Below are 16140 nucleotides of genomic sequence, written 5' to 3'. Positions count from 1 at the left end.
AACCGAGAGCGGCCGTTATCGGCTATTATTCTTTTTTTTTTTAATCATTATCTCAAGATTTCAGGGATAATGGGATTAAATTTGTTTATTCAATAAGGTGGCTGAAAAGTAAGTGTGTGATACCTGATTTCATGACCAAAACAGACCCTCTGACAGCTGATGGGTGGGGCAACAGTCACAGTGAAGATGTGTAATTATGTGAATGAAGGATTGATAAAACTTAACAGTGAGACATGTTTCTCAAAGAAATATCATGTATATAATTCATTATCATTATTTTCTTATATCCTTCATTAAATTATGTATCAAGATTTAGAAAATGTACTCAGCAGCATTGTTTGTGCATGTGTGCTGGTTTTATGCTTGAGTCTGAAAGAACAGGAGGTGAGGGCCATGGAAGAGATTTGCATTTGCATTGTCGTACCCATGCTAAAAATCTGATTATTGATTATTGACAACTACTTTAACTTCCACCGGCAGGTTAATTCTGTAGTCAAAAGCGTTTGCTTCCATTTAAGGCTGCTTGGCAAGTTAAAGCCCTACCTGCCCAAGTATGACCTAGATAAAGTTATCCACCTGCTCATTATGGCCTGCATATTATTGCAACTGTCTTTATTATGGCATTGATCAGTCATCTCTTGACTGACCTCAGCTTGCCCAAAACGCTGCTGCTTGAGAAGATGACATGGTCACGTCACCCCTGTGCTCGCCTCCTTGCATTGGCTTCCTGTTAGTTTTAGGACCCAGTACAAGAATTTATCAATTGTTTTTAAAGCCTTAAATGGTTTGGCTCCCTCGTATTTGTCAGAGTTGCTACACCAGCATGCTCCAGATAGGTCTCTGAGGTCCTTTTCAGAGCTCTTACTGAAGGTGCTGAAGGTCCAGCTAGACTTAAATCCAGGGGTGACAGAACTTTCTCTGCTGCCGCTCCAAAGCTGTGGAACAGCCTTCCCTTTATATCAGAGCTGCTCAGTCTGTCTCTGGGTTTAAGTCTCTACTCAAAGCCACTTCTTTGTGCTGGCATTTGAACAAAACTGAGCTTGACATTTGAGTGTTTTACTTTTTATTCTAGTTTTATTGATTTTATTCTTTTATTGATTATACCTTTTCATTGATTTTATATTGTATGGATTTCATTTTTATTGTCTTTTTTTATGTGTGTGTATGTGTGTGTTTGTGTGTAGTGTTTTATTTTCAACTGTGGAGTGTTTCTTGTTCTATTGTTCAGCACTTTGGGCAACTGCTGTTGCAGAAAATGTGCTATATAAATAAACTTGAACTTGAAATGTGCATAAAGAAGACCAACCACTAATCTACCTATGCCTGCAATTGTTCATGTCTTATCTTTAGTGGAAAATGCTGAAGCCTAAATATTGTGAAATGTTTGATGTTTGAGGGAAGGACGTTGTGAACCTCCCCTTATAAATTCCTTGTGATGTGTATAAAATCACACAGGGGCAGCAGAAAAAGCCTCCAGGTGGCTCTGGATAAAGAGAGGTGATAAGTGGGTGAACTGCCCTTGGCAGGGTCACCTGAGGGAGGGTGTCTGATGTTCAAGACCCAAAACACCCAGTGATCTCAGGATACATCACTGATAATGTGACCAGGCTTTGCATTAGAAGATGTATCATCACAACAAGTGTTCAGTCTATGATGAAAAGTAAGTGCATTCCTTTCATTTGATTTGTGTTTATCACAAGCTCATTTTCACCACAGGCATTCATCAGAATAAGGTGGTGTGTCTGCTTAGGTAAATATCTCTACTAGTTAGCAGACACCTTCTTAAGTCTGCTTAGATGTCTGTGTTCTCCAAGAAATGTTCAATGTCCTCCTTTAGAAGAAAGAAGAAACAGCAGTAATGTTCCTGTCAGGAAGAATGTGCGCTACTCGTGCTGCTATGAATCTCTACCCACTCTGGCCACAAGGTGGTGCTATTGCCACATTTGTGTTAGTTTGGCCAGCAGAGATTTTTGTATGTTTTATTGGGCAATGTGATTTAATACTTAAGATTGTTTAGGCTAGACTTGCAGATTTTATATGCAACTGCCTTAATACATGCATATTTAATGTATATTTTATGGACATTTTTTGTTGACATAATATAGCACGTATTGCTCAGTTATTCATTGATATTTATCTGTTATTTCAGACTGTTATAGCGCTGCTGAGTTTGAACTTTCCTGTATCCTGACTGATACACCATCTTGTCTACCGTAAAATCCACGACTAGCTAGGTTTCCTGGGTAATACCCCAACAGATGTGTATGGTGTGGATGCGTATGTATGACTAGAGACTCTCCCTTATGAAGCAGTGGACAGAGCAGATACCTAGCTGGATTTAACGAAGCTCTGTTGGATAGCTGAAGTAGACTGTGAGAAATATCATCAGGAATTAAAATGGGTACCTGTATCAGCAAAACTGAATTAAAAGGAGATGCTAAAGTTATGCAGGCAAAGGGTCCAGATAATGTAAAATATCTAAATAAACAGAAAGAGACACATCAATTTGGTGGTAAAGTAACTATTCCATCATGCACCATGCTGGTTACAAGAATCAAAGTAAAAGCAAAATATAATACAAAAAAAGTAAAAGAAGCATGGCTTAGAACAAGCGAATAAGTGGCTTGAGGCAGAACGGAGAAGGGATAGTAGACAGAGGAGGAAAGGAAAAATAGACTCCATGATGAAGGAAAAGGAGGATGAGCTTGGTCTGAATACAGTGTTCTGTCCTTCCCCAGCAGTGTCCCAGCAACCTATACATGCAGACGTCACAGGAGCCCTCCATGTGATCCCCCTCCTCTTCCACAACCTCCTCCTTACAATCTAATCTATCCCCAATCTATCAAATGAATAAAGTCCCTGAGCCATCCACGGCCAAGCCTGAGCATTTCAATCTTCCCATGCCAACTGATAATAGTATAAAAACCAAAAGACATCCAACAGAACCAGATAGAGGCTGGATAGAATTAGCCACGCCGCTAGTGGGCATGCTCTCCCGACTCAAAGGACTAATGACTGAGCCAGAAACAGAAACTGAGCAATTCCCAGTGACTGAAGTACCCAACCCTAGGGCAGGAAGGGGTGAAGAGAATAACATATAACCAAATACAATGACGGTTTTTAGAGCATGGACAGATAGAGATGCGACTGAAGCTATAGCAGGACTGACTGACCCAAAGACAAACTCAGAAAACTTAACAAAGAAATGATAGACTTGAATAATAGCTATAAATTAAATGGTCTGGAGGATAAGAGAGCTCTAAAGAAAGCCCTAGGACCCTACTAGATACATGTAAATGGGAACTGGAACCCCAGAGATGAACAAGATGCTGTTTTACCCACTCAACACACTCGACCTTAGGGTGACAAATCTACTTTGATGCATAACAACTAAATGGACTCATAAACTAGACTGAACTATCATAAATAAGACTACACAAACCGAGAAAGAAAGTTTTGAGGACAACTACAGGAGACTAGAGCAACAGTACAGGATCTTATTGCTATCTGCTGGGTCCAGGCTACAACAATGTGGATACTCATGGCTCTCTCCAGCATAAGTCGGGTCCCAAAATTGAAGTAGTTTCTTTTATCACTGTTTTAATATAAAAAAAAAACAGACTGATAAATGTTCAGAAAAGCAAGACTCACCCAATACATTCTATAAATGTATCAAATCTTGTGTTCATTCCTCATCGGCCTCAGCCTGCTCATAACAACAACTGGACAGATAATGTTTTTAGCACACTGATTAATTAATTTGTTTAATTTATTACAATGCACAAACTTTTCTTTTTTCTTTTTAACAGAAACTGGTTAGACAGAGAAAATGATTGGGTTGTTCTTATAGAAGCGACCCCTCCAAACTTCAGCTTTATCATTGAAGCTAGATCAAAAGCTGACTGCAGGTGGTGGAAAACAAAGTTGCAGGTTTACTATGAAATGTATAAAGAGAGACTGAGGATTTATAATCTGCAGCTGAGAACTGCAAGACCATCTTTCTTTTCTGACATCATTGCTAAGAATAGCAATAATGCTTGTACCTTGTTTGTTACTGTTGATAGGCTAACTAATCCTTCTGAGTCAGTAACAACAGAACTTCTGTCCAACCGGGCCTGTAATGAGTTTGCTTCTTTCTTTACTGACAACATTAAAAAAAAATCAGTCTGTCAGCGCTTCTATGCCAGGGGTAGGACATATGTCCCTGTGCCCACTCACTAAATTGCCCACTCACTGGCTCTGACTGAGACCTGGATCCATCCAGAAAACAAAGGTAGTCCAGCTGCTCTTTCTGTCAATGCAGAATTTACACCTCACTCTGCTGGACGAGAAGGTGGTACGGGCATTCTTTCCGCTCTCTAAATGAGGACGAAGTCTCTAAACTTCTTGTCAACTCAAAAGCCACAAACCGTTCTCTTGATCCTGTCCCTACCAACATGCTGCAGAGCATTCTACCCACAATCACATCTGCAGTAACCCATATCATCAACTCCTCTCTTAAATCTGGTGTCTTTCCCTTTGCTTTCAAGCAAGCTCGGGTTACCCCGCTGCTGAAGACACCCACACTCAACCCAGCCCAGGCTGAAAACTACCGGCCGGTCACACTGCTTCCATTCATGTCTAAACTACTAGAGCGTGCCGTCCTCAGTCAGGTCTTGGGGTTCCTCCAAGACAACAACCTGTTAGATTCATATCAGTCTGGCTATAGGCAAGGTCACTCTACTGAAACTTCTCTCCTGTCAGTTACTGATTCCCTACGGGTTGCCAAATCCACTGGTCAATCCTCAATTCTTATACTGCTGGACCTGTCTGCGGTCTTTGACATGGTCAACCATCAGGTCATCCTCTCCACACTCTTGGAGCTTGACATCTCAGGATCTGTCCTCTCATAGTTTATGTCCTACCTCACAGGAAGATCCTTCAAAATATCTTGGTAAGGGGGAATGTCCAGATCACCTGGGCTGACAACAGGGGTGCCGCAGGGCTTGGTGCTTGGCCCTTTTCTCTTTTCACTGTACACCTTCTCACTCGGTGCTTCTCCTATCATTGCTTTGCAGATGACGCTTTTCCTTTCCTTCCTACCTGATGCCACAACCATCTCAATGCGAATATCAGCATCTCTTGCTGATATCTCTGCATGGATGATAGACCTTAATCTTCAGCTAAATCTGTCCAAGACAGAGCTCATTGTCTGTCCAGCTAATCCTTCCTTACCGCCACAGACAAGTGTGCAACTTGACTCTATCATGCTTGTGCCTACGTCTTCTACCAGGAATCTTGGTGACATGGTAGACAACCAGCTGACCTTTAAGGACCATGTTGCCTCGGTTGCTTGGTCTTGCAGATATGGAAAGACATTTCCATACAGGTTTCAGTGGGTCTAAGGGGGACGCCCCTTGACCTCAGTAAGCTGGCTTATGGTCCGTATTACAGAACGCTAACTGCACTGGTAGCATCTCTGTCTTCACAGGTTCAACGCCACCACCAGAAAAAGGAAGAATCCTCAGGAACAGGTGCAAGGCCCTCTGACTGGATTTGGCTTAAAGTAATGAAAAGGAAGTCGACAGAACCGAGGTGGACGGGACCATTTAAGGTGACAATTGCAACCACACATGCAGTGCAGCTCGAAGGGAAAGGCAATGTGTGGTTCCACCTGAATCATTGTGCACCAGCAGAAGCACCTGAAAGATCTCTGCCTGAAGTCAGGGAGGACGTGGCTCGGACTACAACTGCATTACAAAAAAACAAAAAAAACATTAAATGTATTTTTTATTTTAATTCAGTTTTAACTTGTTGCTTTTATAACGACTATCTTATGAAGTTTGATTTTGTAGCAGGGCAGCCCAGAGGGTTGTTATGTTTTGTAGTGCTTGCAACCCCATTCTTTTAATGCTTAAAAATCCACAGGCCAAGGACGCAGGTGCATACCGTATGTTATGGGTGTACGGCTATCTGGGTCTGATCCTCTTGGGTAATTTTGAATTGTGGTCTTAAAAAATAATACAGTGTCTCCTACCCCGTCCCCAGATCCCTCCTCCTTCTCTGTCGTTGAACATTCCATATTAACAAAGGCTATGCAAATAAAGATAAAGATTGGATTAGAAACAGGATGAATGCAAAGCAACTTGTGGCTTGACAAGATGGCAGCTTGTGCTAATGTTACAACACATGTAAGTTGTGTTATGTGTTCTATTGCCAGACCCACTCTTTGGACTGTCCCCTCTCTATTTTCCACTAACAGTTCAGTAGCTGACTGTATTTATCACCTCTATACCACTCAAAATCCATCTAACACATGTACACCTCTTGATGTTTTCTTCCAACTAGCTTCTGCTGCTGCCATTCCTCCCATCTTTATCCCGGGTAAAGAAAATCACTCCTATATAACTAGATTTAACTCTTTTGTTCTTTCAGTAGGTTCTTGGTGTGTGGCCACTACCAATGTCTCCACCTGGTAGAATGCCACTACCTTCACCACAGCCAGGGTAGACCTGTGGTGGTACTGTGGTGGCACAAACAGTCCACCATCAGCTTCAGTGGCACAGGATTCACGGACTCACCCACTTATATAGATGCCATTGGAGTTCCCAGAGGGGTATCTGATTAATATAAATTGGTTCACCAAGTAGCAGCAGGTTTTGAATGATCTCTTTGCTGGTGGTGCACCATTAATAAGAACATAGATCGCATTAATTATGTTCGTTATAAAGTCCAACATTTAGACAATTTAACCAGAGTTGTGGGCACAGCAGTTGAGCTGCATGCAAATTTTCTTCTGACGTTTCAAAATAGATTAGCAATTGACATTTTGTTGGCTGAAAAGGGGGACATTTGTTTCATGTTTGGTGAAGAATGTTGTACTTTTGTTTCGCCTCCAGTGTTGTAATAGTTTCTAGGAGGACACATTTCAATGTAGGACCAGTTTGTAATAGTTTTTATTTTAGTGACGGACGAGTATGAGCCTCCGCATGTAAAAGCAGTTACAAGTCAGCTTCATCACAAGAGCTCAGTCAAATCTTTGCCTGTAAGTAATAGTGCATGAGCATCGTAGTTCTGTGATGAATATGTTTGTTTAGAGAAGTATTTAATGACGTTCGTGTTAACCATTAGTTTTACACGAGTTGTGTGTAAGGTTAAAAGTCCGTGGTCGACGTACTGTTTCAATGTGCTGCATTTGGCGCTAGGCTGCAATTTCTTGTTAGAGAATTGTCTGGAAGAAAACAGAAGAGATGTTATAAGTTTGTAATGTTTATTTTCTGTTCATTCTTTCAGTCTTACAGATTGAATGGAAGCTTTAATAAAACTGAGGAGAGAAAAGACAAGCATCAATCCTCAACCAAACTTAAGGATTTTCCGTTCTTCATTCTGTTAACTATCTGTCTAGCTGCACATGAGAGATGTCGCCAGGCGAGGGCAGAATAACTTTCATTCCTAATTATTTTTATTTCCCTGATTGCTACTGCCTCTTTATTGGCTTTATGTGAATGCTTGTATATTCCATGCATCCGATCTTTGTGTGTAAAATGCATTACCACTGCTATAGATAATAAGATGCCAGGATCTCCTCCTCCATACCAAATGCCGCTCCTAGCTGGAGAACACCTACTTTATTGGACTCAGTGTATTCTGATAACCATGAAGGAGAAGATATTCTTTAAAATGCCTTATATCCTTTTTTTAAGGTTTAGGGAACCTACGTGAAAATGGGAATTGAAGAATTATTTTTTGTTAATCTTACTTTATATCTTTTAATTAAACATGCTCACTAACACATGAAATGCATAGGACAGCAGATTTTCAGTACAAGTGGGGTAAACGCAGGATGTTACATGCATGACTAAGAGGCTTAGCTTTGCATAAAACTGCATGGGTGATAAGATAAGTATGGGTTGGTCTGGCAGTTTGTCCACTGTCTTGTATTTCCTGCTCTACTCCCTTCTACACTCTGTGTCTATACTCACAGATGTACTGGACCTCCAAAACAGAAGACACCTCAACTGAGCAACTTACTCACACTTGTTCACAGCCAGGTGTGTGATAAAAGGAGGTCCTACTCAAGAGATCAACCTACATTTCTCTATAGAAAGGGTTTAGGGAAAGCTAGGGGATCCCAGCCATGAGAACTGACACAGCGTACTGTTGGTTTTAGGGCTATGCACTTTGAACCCAGACACTCCTAAACGTCATCCACCTCATTTCTGATTAAACAAACAGTGCTGAATAGGTAAAGTTTTATTGGAGTCAGATATTCTATGTTAATGTTTACCCTACTCTAAATTCAACACACACACACACACACACAGACAATTTACTCAAAATATTAGAATGCTGATTTAAACTGAGGGTAAATAACTCCTAACATAGTAAAAAAAAAGAAGCTTTTTCAGGATAAGTCTTTTTTAAACCATTTTCAACCTCTCTTTGAATTTATTAGAACTCCAGTAATGAACACTTCAGATGGGAAAAATGATAAATAATAATAAAAAGAAATAGTGCACAAACTCCGCTTTTTTTTAAAATTCAACCATAATGATGAACCATAACTCAGGCCTTTAAATCACCAGGGGTCAGTTGACAAAACTCAAAACATCAGGGGGTCTTGCTTGAGCAGGTAGACATTGTCTCAATGCTTATGTGGTCTAGCTGAAATGCTCCAAGCTGGCTCTGTGCATCTATCAAAGAAAGAGCAGTGAACAATCAGCTACTTGCAGAGATGCATCAAAAATAAAGTCCAACATAAGCTGGAAAGATTTCTGCCATTTTGTACAGGGTCTTTTGTTGTATGGACAAACCAAGTCAAGATAACATTCAATGTGGAAACCAGTTTTGGTAGAAGGCCTGTTACACACACATATGAAGCAGTTATTGATGTGCCTTACACTTACTGTTCTCACCCAGAATTTCCAACAGTTTGAAAATATTTTGTCCAGTAACTTTGTCTTAATTGACATTATTTAAGCAATGCTAAATGTATTAAATTAAAACTCTCCGTTTTACTATTACTTTGATCTGTTAATACATTGTTAAATTGATCCTCGACATCATCCTCCTCATTTATGATTCAACAAACAACGCAGAATAGATCAAGTTTTATTGGAGTCAGATATTGTTTAACCTATTCTAAATTCACTACCAACGACAACACAAAGTGCTTTACATGATAAAAAAACAATTTATGCATATTAAATACAACAAGACTACAAACACTGAAAATCAAAGTAGCATCACAATTAAAGAAAAAAAAAAGGAAAAAATTTATTGCTATCTCTCACACACACAGTCAGATATCCGCACACATCCACAAACAGAGCAGTAAACCCCCCCCCCCCCCCCCCATTCTAGAATAAATCTGTATATATATATATATATATATATATAGATATATATATATATATATATACACACATTTATATGCATGTAAATAATACACATAAAGTACTTCATAAAATAACATTGTAAAAAGTAATACACAGAATGAAATAAGATAACATAAAATAAAATTATGCAAAATAAATTAAAATCAAATAAAATTCAGTTAAAAGCTAAGCTAAAAAGGTCTTGAGCCTCTTTTTAAAAACAGTCTCTGCAGCCCTGAGGTTCTCTGGCAGGTTGTTCCACAGATAAGGATCGTAATAATGAAACGAGGCCCTGCAGTAGGTTTTAGTCCTTACTCTTGGAACAACTAAAAGACCGGTACCAGAGGACCTCAGGGTCCGCGAGGGTTTATTATTTAAGAGCAAGTCACATAAATAATTAGGCCCAAGACCATTAAGACATTTCTAAACCACTAAAAGAACCTTAAAGCAAAGAGAAATAATCCCAAGATACGGCTTCCCAAGTAAAATCTACAGTGATAACGGAACTAATTTTGAAATTGATATCTAATTGATATCTGGACTGGTAGAGAGGAACAATGTAATTATAAAAACGACAGACTTAGGAAAACTATGGAGGAAATGGAAAAAAAATTTGATATATTGTTTAGATTTGTTTAAACTACACATGCATATAAAACCAAACTCTAACAGAGGCCGGACTCCATTTAAAATCATGTATAAACAAAGGTATAGAAAAAGAACAGAAGCAGAAGAACAATGTGAACAAGATTAAGTATAAAAACTGTTAAAGACAAAGGAAGTCCTGAATGCTAATAGAATGCCAGATGCCTTTCTACCTTGGCTGGACACCGATGACCTCTGAAGTTGGTCACTGGATCCAGATCAAGAACTTAAAAGGAAAGAATTGTGCCCCACCCAGGTGGAAAGGTATTTCCAGGTATTGCTCCCCACACCAACTGCTGTCAAAGTACCGGAAAGAACTTCCTATATACATCTGTCACGTTGTAAAGAACAGATAACTTTAGTTTAGGTCTGGGATCAGGTGGTGACAAGCCTGACTACAAAGGAAGGTGGGGCCAATAAGGACCACTTATCTTAAACTCAGTGAAGAAATCAACAGTACTACCTGTCCCTTAGAAAATAATGATAGGTTAGAATTTAAGTGGTTACTGGTGACAGTGTGTATCAACCACTTGGGTTTTGTCTCCATCTCGTGGACAACTTATCAAACTACAGACCCAAAGGCCTGATGTTATGGGACCTTAACTCAGACAGATTGTGTATGGCTGTGTGGAGCATACATCCATATGTTCCTGTCACCAAACTGGGTGGGTCGTTGTGCAGCCGTGGATCCAAATGACCACTCTTTTATCATTTCAGCTCATCCGCAGGTGAACCAACCACACCTAGCGGAGGCAATACCAACCACACAGTGGTGGAGTCAGAAAATTTTCACTGGGGTGGCCAGGATGGATTTGAGATCATTTTTGGGGTGGCATACATTTCCCACTGCACGATGTGTCGGTTTGTAAAGCAAAGCTCAGCTGCAACGTCATGCATCATCCCAAAGAAAAAGTTGTGAAGTGCAGTTTCTCAGCATCGTGATGCTGCTAGGCAGCGACCGCTCCACAAATGAGCATTACAAATGTCAGTGCACCCCCAAACGAGTCAGGAACGCTTAGTAAAAGGTCGGAAGGTTACATAGTGCCACTTTAACAACAACAACAACATGATAACAATCATTTTTACTTTATTTATCCCAAATGAGAAATTCAGCTCTGCTTTTAATCCATCTTTAGATGTACTAGAGAGCAGTGGGCTGCCATGTTTTGGCACCTGGGGAAGAGTTGGGAGGGATTAAGGGCCCTGCTACCACATTAACCCTGCACCTCTACAATATCTGTAAAGCAGATTTATTCATTCATTCTCTGTACCACTTAGTCCATTACTGGTCGCGGGTAAGCTGGAGTCTATTCCAGCATTTTAACAGGTGAGAGGCAGGATTCACCCTGGACAGGTCACCAGTCCAACACAGGGCCAACACAGCACTCACTCCTAGGGAGAATTTAGAGCAACCAACCTAACATGCATGTCTTTGGACGGTGGGAGGAAGCCAGAGTACCAGGAGAAAACCAACACATACAAGAGGAGAACATGCAAACTCTACACAGAAAAGCAGCCGCTCCTGAGGTTCGAACCTACGACCTTCTTGCTGCGAGGATGCGTTGCTAACTGTGCAGCCTCTTGAAAGCAGATTAAATAATTAAATAATATTAACATTAAATAATATTTGGTGTATCTAGATTTCTTTTATTTATTATTTTTTTTGTTTGTTTGTGTAGGTAAAAGGCGTCGCTCAGTTTCTGTCTGGTCTGGTTTTTTCTTGGTATAAAACCGACATAACACGCAAATGTGACAGTATGTCCACATTAACAAAGAAAGTCTGCTTTTGCAAGTTTCAGCTTTAACGGATTTTGAACAAGCTGCAGGAGAGGTGTTGTAATCAGAAACTATATTAAAGCATAGTGCTGCTTCACTCTTTAGGCCTCATGTGTTTCCTTATGCTGGTTTATTTTTAGAATGTAAAGTCCAGTTTATGATTTATGTGTTGATTTACAAAGTCTGATTTTCACTGATGTTCATGACTTATTGTTTTATTAATTATAGTACATTTCTTGTCAATAAAATGCAGAATCTATGAAAGTGGTCTGATTTCATTCAAGATATTACTGGTCAACCAGTAACTTAGTAGTACCGTAGTACTAGTAATCAGTTTCTTTGTGGTACAACACGGGCACTCGGCAGCCCAAGCATTTGCTGCTGATGCCTGTTGGCGAGCGGTGGCTCTGATTATTTGTTGTTTGGTCACATCTGATAGCTGCCACTCTGAGGAGAATTTCTAACCACCAATCATCTGAAGACCAGATGTGTAAGCAGCAAGTGAAGCACCACTGACTAAAAATATATCACATGTCACTTTTTTTTTTTTTTTTTTTTGTATTTATACCAAATAAATAAATACAAAAAAAAAAAAAAAACTCAGTAAACGAACTATGAACAGCAAACGGAAAAAAATGACTAGAATGAATAACAAATTAACTAGAAGAAACATAAAAAAATAAAAAATATTTTTGTCAAATGATTCATTTTATGCCAGGATCCAAATTTTGTTATGTTTAGAATGACTTCTTTTCAGCAGCACGATGTATGGAACTATTAAACACACTTTATTTACAATTTAAATGAACAACCAACACATACATTTACAAACCACACATTTCTAAGCAATTAACCAAATCTAAAAAATCTAACTACTTCCTAATCTAACATCATCCAACAAAAACAAAAACAAACACTGAATAAATAAATTATTTACAGCAAATGTAGACATATAACTAGAAAAAATACAAAATAAACACTCGATAAATGAACTATTTACAGCATTTGGGGATGTTCTTTTTGATCCATTTCAGCACAGCTGGCTCCGTATGGGCAGAAACCAATGGTGTGAAAGGTGCGACTCAGCTCACTTTTATATTTTGGGTGTCTGCTCAGGCTGCGCAGTTCATGGATTCTATTACTAAAGTGCTGATTAACTGACAGGTCTGCAGGAAGAAACATTAAATCAGTTCTGCCAATTAATTCAACATAATTTTGAGACTGAAACAAGTGGGCGTCCTAAAGGTTTTAATATTTCAGTGAAAAGATAAAAAAATAAAAATATTACTGTCAAATTATCCATCATTTTATACCAGGATCCAACTTCTGTTGTGTTTAGGATGAACCAGTCAGCCACTATGAAATCTAGTTACCATTAAAATCACACAAAAATAACAAGAAAAATAACAAAGATAATCCTGATATCAGTCATCTGCAGCTGGATGTGTTCTGGAGTCAGGATCAGATCAGAAATATTGCCTGCCTGATGAAGACATGGTGTGTGAAATCAGCCTGCAGTTAGTGCCTTAGTGACATCCCCGTTCATATGGTAACGAACAAGCAGAGAGAGGAGCAAAGTATAAAAAGTAAAAAAATAAACATTGAATAAATGAACTACTTACAAACATTTACACCATTCCCCAAAGAGAATGGCTCTTTTTTGTTATTTTCTCTCAGTAGATGGTGGTGCCAGCACTCTTTTTTCTTCTGTGTGGAAGCTGTTTTTTATTGGTAAAAGAAAGAAAAGACTTCAGTCATCGTCTGCTACACGTTCTAATTACATAAAAAAATATATGCAGAGTGTTGTAGAAAAATGATTTACCAGTCAGTCTGCTGGCCATCTCCTGGTCCACAGTTTGGTGGTCGGCCTTCCCAGCGAGGTATCTGACCATCACTGAACTCACGGCTGAGCTTGTGATTTGAGCAGCATTACACCACTTTGGTGTAAAAACAGCTCTGCTGTTTTTGTAAACAGGCATTGTCCAAACAACAGCCCCCTGTGGTGGCATGGTCAGCACTTTGATCCGAAAAGGACACAATGAAACCAGGCAAAAAAATAATAATGTACACAATCCATCTCATTAATCCTGCAGTTTTTGTTGTTTCTCAGACGATATATATTTTTAAGAGCTCATTGTTTAGGTCTCCATGCTGCACCTGGGGCACATTTTTGAAAGTAATAATACTAGACAGTGATGGTGTCATCACACTGTTCCACAGGTCACTAAATGCGTCTTGGCTCAGTGGTAAGCTGTCGTAAGCTTGCCCTTCCATAACTTCTCTCCAGGTTTGGCAATGGGACTGATGAAGGGCGACCTCCTTGGCCTTGAGGACCCCTGTTCTCCTGAGTTGTTGCCACTGTGTTGCTTCATTTTCAGCAATGTCCCTCTTGGTTTGGCATCTGTGTGGCAATGTGGAAGAAGATGGCTGCAGAGGAACAATTGCATTTGAAATTTATACAGCAGCATGACTGAACAATCTTCCCTGTTACCATTGTGTATAATACCAACTAACCCTGCATGATGTCATGATGCCAGCAGTAGGCGAACTCTCTGGTCAGAATCAGTCTTTCAGGTGGAGCCGTGTTCATTAGATTGGATGGCAACCTCATTGGTAGGCTGAAAAATATTAAGAGGATCAGCACATTAACAGATTTAAATGAAATTATACAGATAAAAAAAGAAAAACTCTTCTATACATCGATTTGTTTTATTCTTGCTGCTCTGAATAGCTCTGATCATGAGCTTTAGAAAGATGTGTAATTTACAGTTAACACATTCCAGCATTTACTGGACATCAGCTGCAACAGATCCTCTCAGGTTGGATTTTGAAGTCACTCTGAAAACATCAACTAATACGTAAGACCTTCCCTGAAGCCCACCCAATGTAAACATAACCAATTTAAAATTGTAAAAAAGCTCTAAACTTACAGCAATGTCACATCTATCTCATTCATACACTTCTGAAAAGCCCTGATCCTGGCCTTTCTAGAGACATGTCACACAATGCTGAGAGACCTTCCTTGCCAGTTCTGGGCCCTGGAATATTTTCTGAATTTTCAAATCTGCCACTTATTACCTAGAAATGTCCACACTAGGACATTCATAACTTTGCCAAATCTGGTCCAATTTGTTTTAATTCTTGCTGCTCTAAATAGCATATAATCTGACCTTTCTAAGAATCTGGATCATTACTGTACCACCTTCCTGGCCAGTTCTGGGCCCTGGAATATTTTCTGAATTTTCAAATCTGACACATATTTTGACCCATGTCTGTTAAAGCTGAAATGTTGTGGGGCTGACGCATGGTAACTGTTACCACCACCATATTTAATCGTGGGTATCGTATTTTGTAGATGCAATGCTGTATTATTAAGCCTCCAAAAAAGGCGAGTGGAGTTCAAGCCAAAAAGTTCAATTTTGCTTTCATCTGACCAAAAGGACATTGGCCCAATACTTGGCGGGAGCATTGAGATGGTCCCTGGCAAACTTCAGTCGGGCACGGATATGTGCTCACTTAAGTAGCGGTACCCTCCGGACGATGCAGGACTGCAATCCGTGATTAGATACTGCAGTTGTAACACTAGTTTTTGTTACTGTGGTTCCAGCTTGCTTCAGGTCATTGACCAGTTCCCCCCCCCCCCGAGTAATTCTAGGCTGCTTCCTCACCGTTTTCAGGAACAGTCATTGCCCATGGGGTGAAATCTTGCAAGGGGCCCCAGGTCGAGGGAGATTGTCTGTCGTCATGAACTTCTTCCATTTTGGGATAATTGCCCCGACGGTTGACCTACTCTCACCAAGGAGCCTGTCAATTGAACACTGGCTCATCCCAGCCTTGTGCAGGTCGACATTTCTGCCCCTTGTGGTCGTCAGAAGCTCCCTCGTCTTCACCATCGTGGAGAATGCTTGCTTGCTAGCTGGCTGTTTACTGGGGGGAAACAGGTGTTCGCAATCAGCTAATCAAGAATGTACACTGGAGGAGAGAACGAAGAAAAATGTCAGCGATTGGCCAGAATTTTTGTGCATTTGAGGTGCCAAATACTTATTTTATTTATTAGGTTTTAATAAACTGTTTAAAAACTAATGAAATTTGATTTCCTGCATTGTTATTTAACATTGGCCCTGTCAGAGTTGAGATGTACCGATGATTTTAAGTGGGATGAATGGCAAAATTCAGTGCTGCCAAATACTTTTTGACCCCTGACTGTATATATATATATATATATATATATATATATATATATATATATATATATATATGTATGTATGTATATATATACTATGATGTCATGATTATATTAATTTGTAAATTGTAACACTGTAAACCAATGTAGCAGATAAACTTGTTATCAACACAAAACTAT

The 16140-nt window shown here is 39.6% G+C and overlaps 1 protein-coding gene across 1 annotated transcript in view; it reads right to left on the bottom strand.

Annotated features, from left to right (window-relative positions):
- Window positions 1-10192, bottom strand: part of LOC121645548 — a 46595-nt gene extending 36403 nt beyond the window's left edge. Inside the window, exon 1 of the mRNA XM_041994038.1 lies at window positions 10175-10192. The gene's annotated coding sequence lies outside the window, so the exon portion shown is untranslated. The remainder of the gene's footprint in view (window positions 1-10174) is intronic.
- Window positions 10193-16140: the final 5948 nt, after the last annotated feature.

This window comes from Melanotaenia boesemani, chromosome 9, assembly GCF_017639745.1.
Source record: "Melanotaenia boesemani isolate fMelBoe1 chromosome 9, fMelBoe1.pri, whole genome shotgun sequence".
Lineage (NCBI taxonomy): Eukaryota > Metazoa > Chordata > Actinopteri > Atheriniformes > Melanotaeniidae > Melanotaenia > Melanotaenia boesemani.
This window is presented reverse-complemented; position numbering and strand designations above follow the sequence as displayed.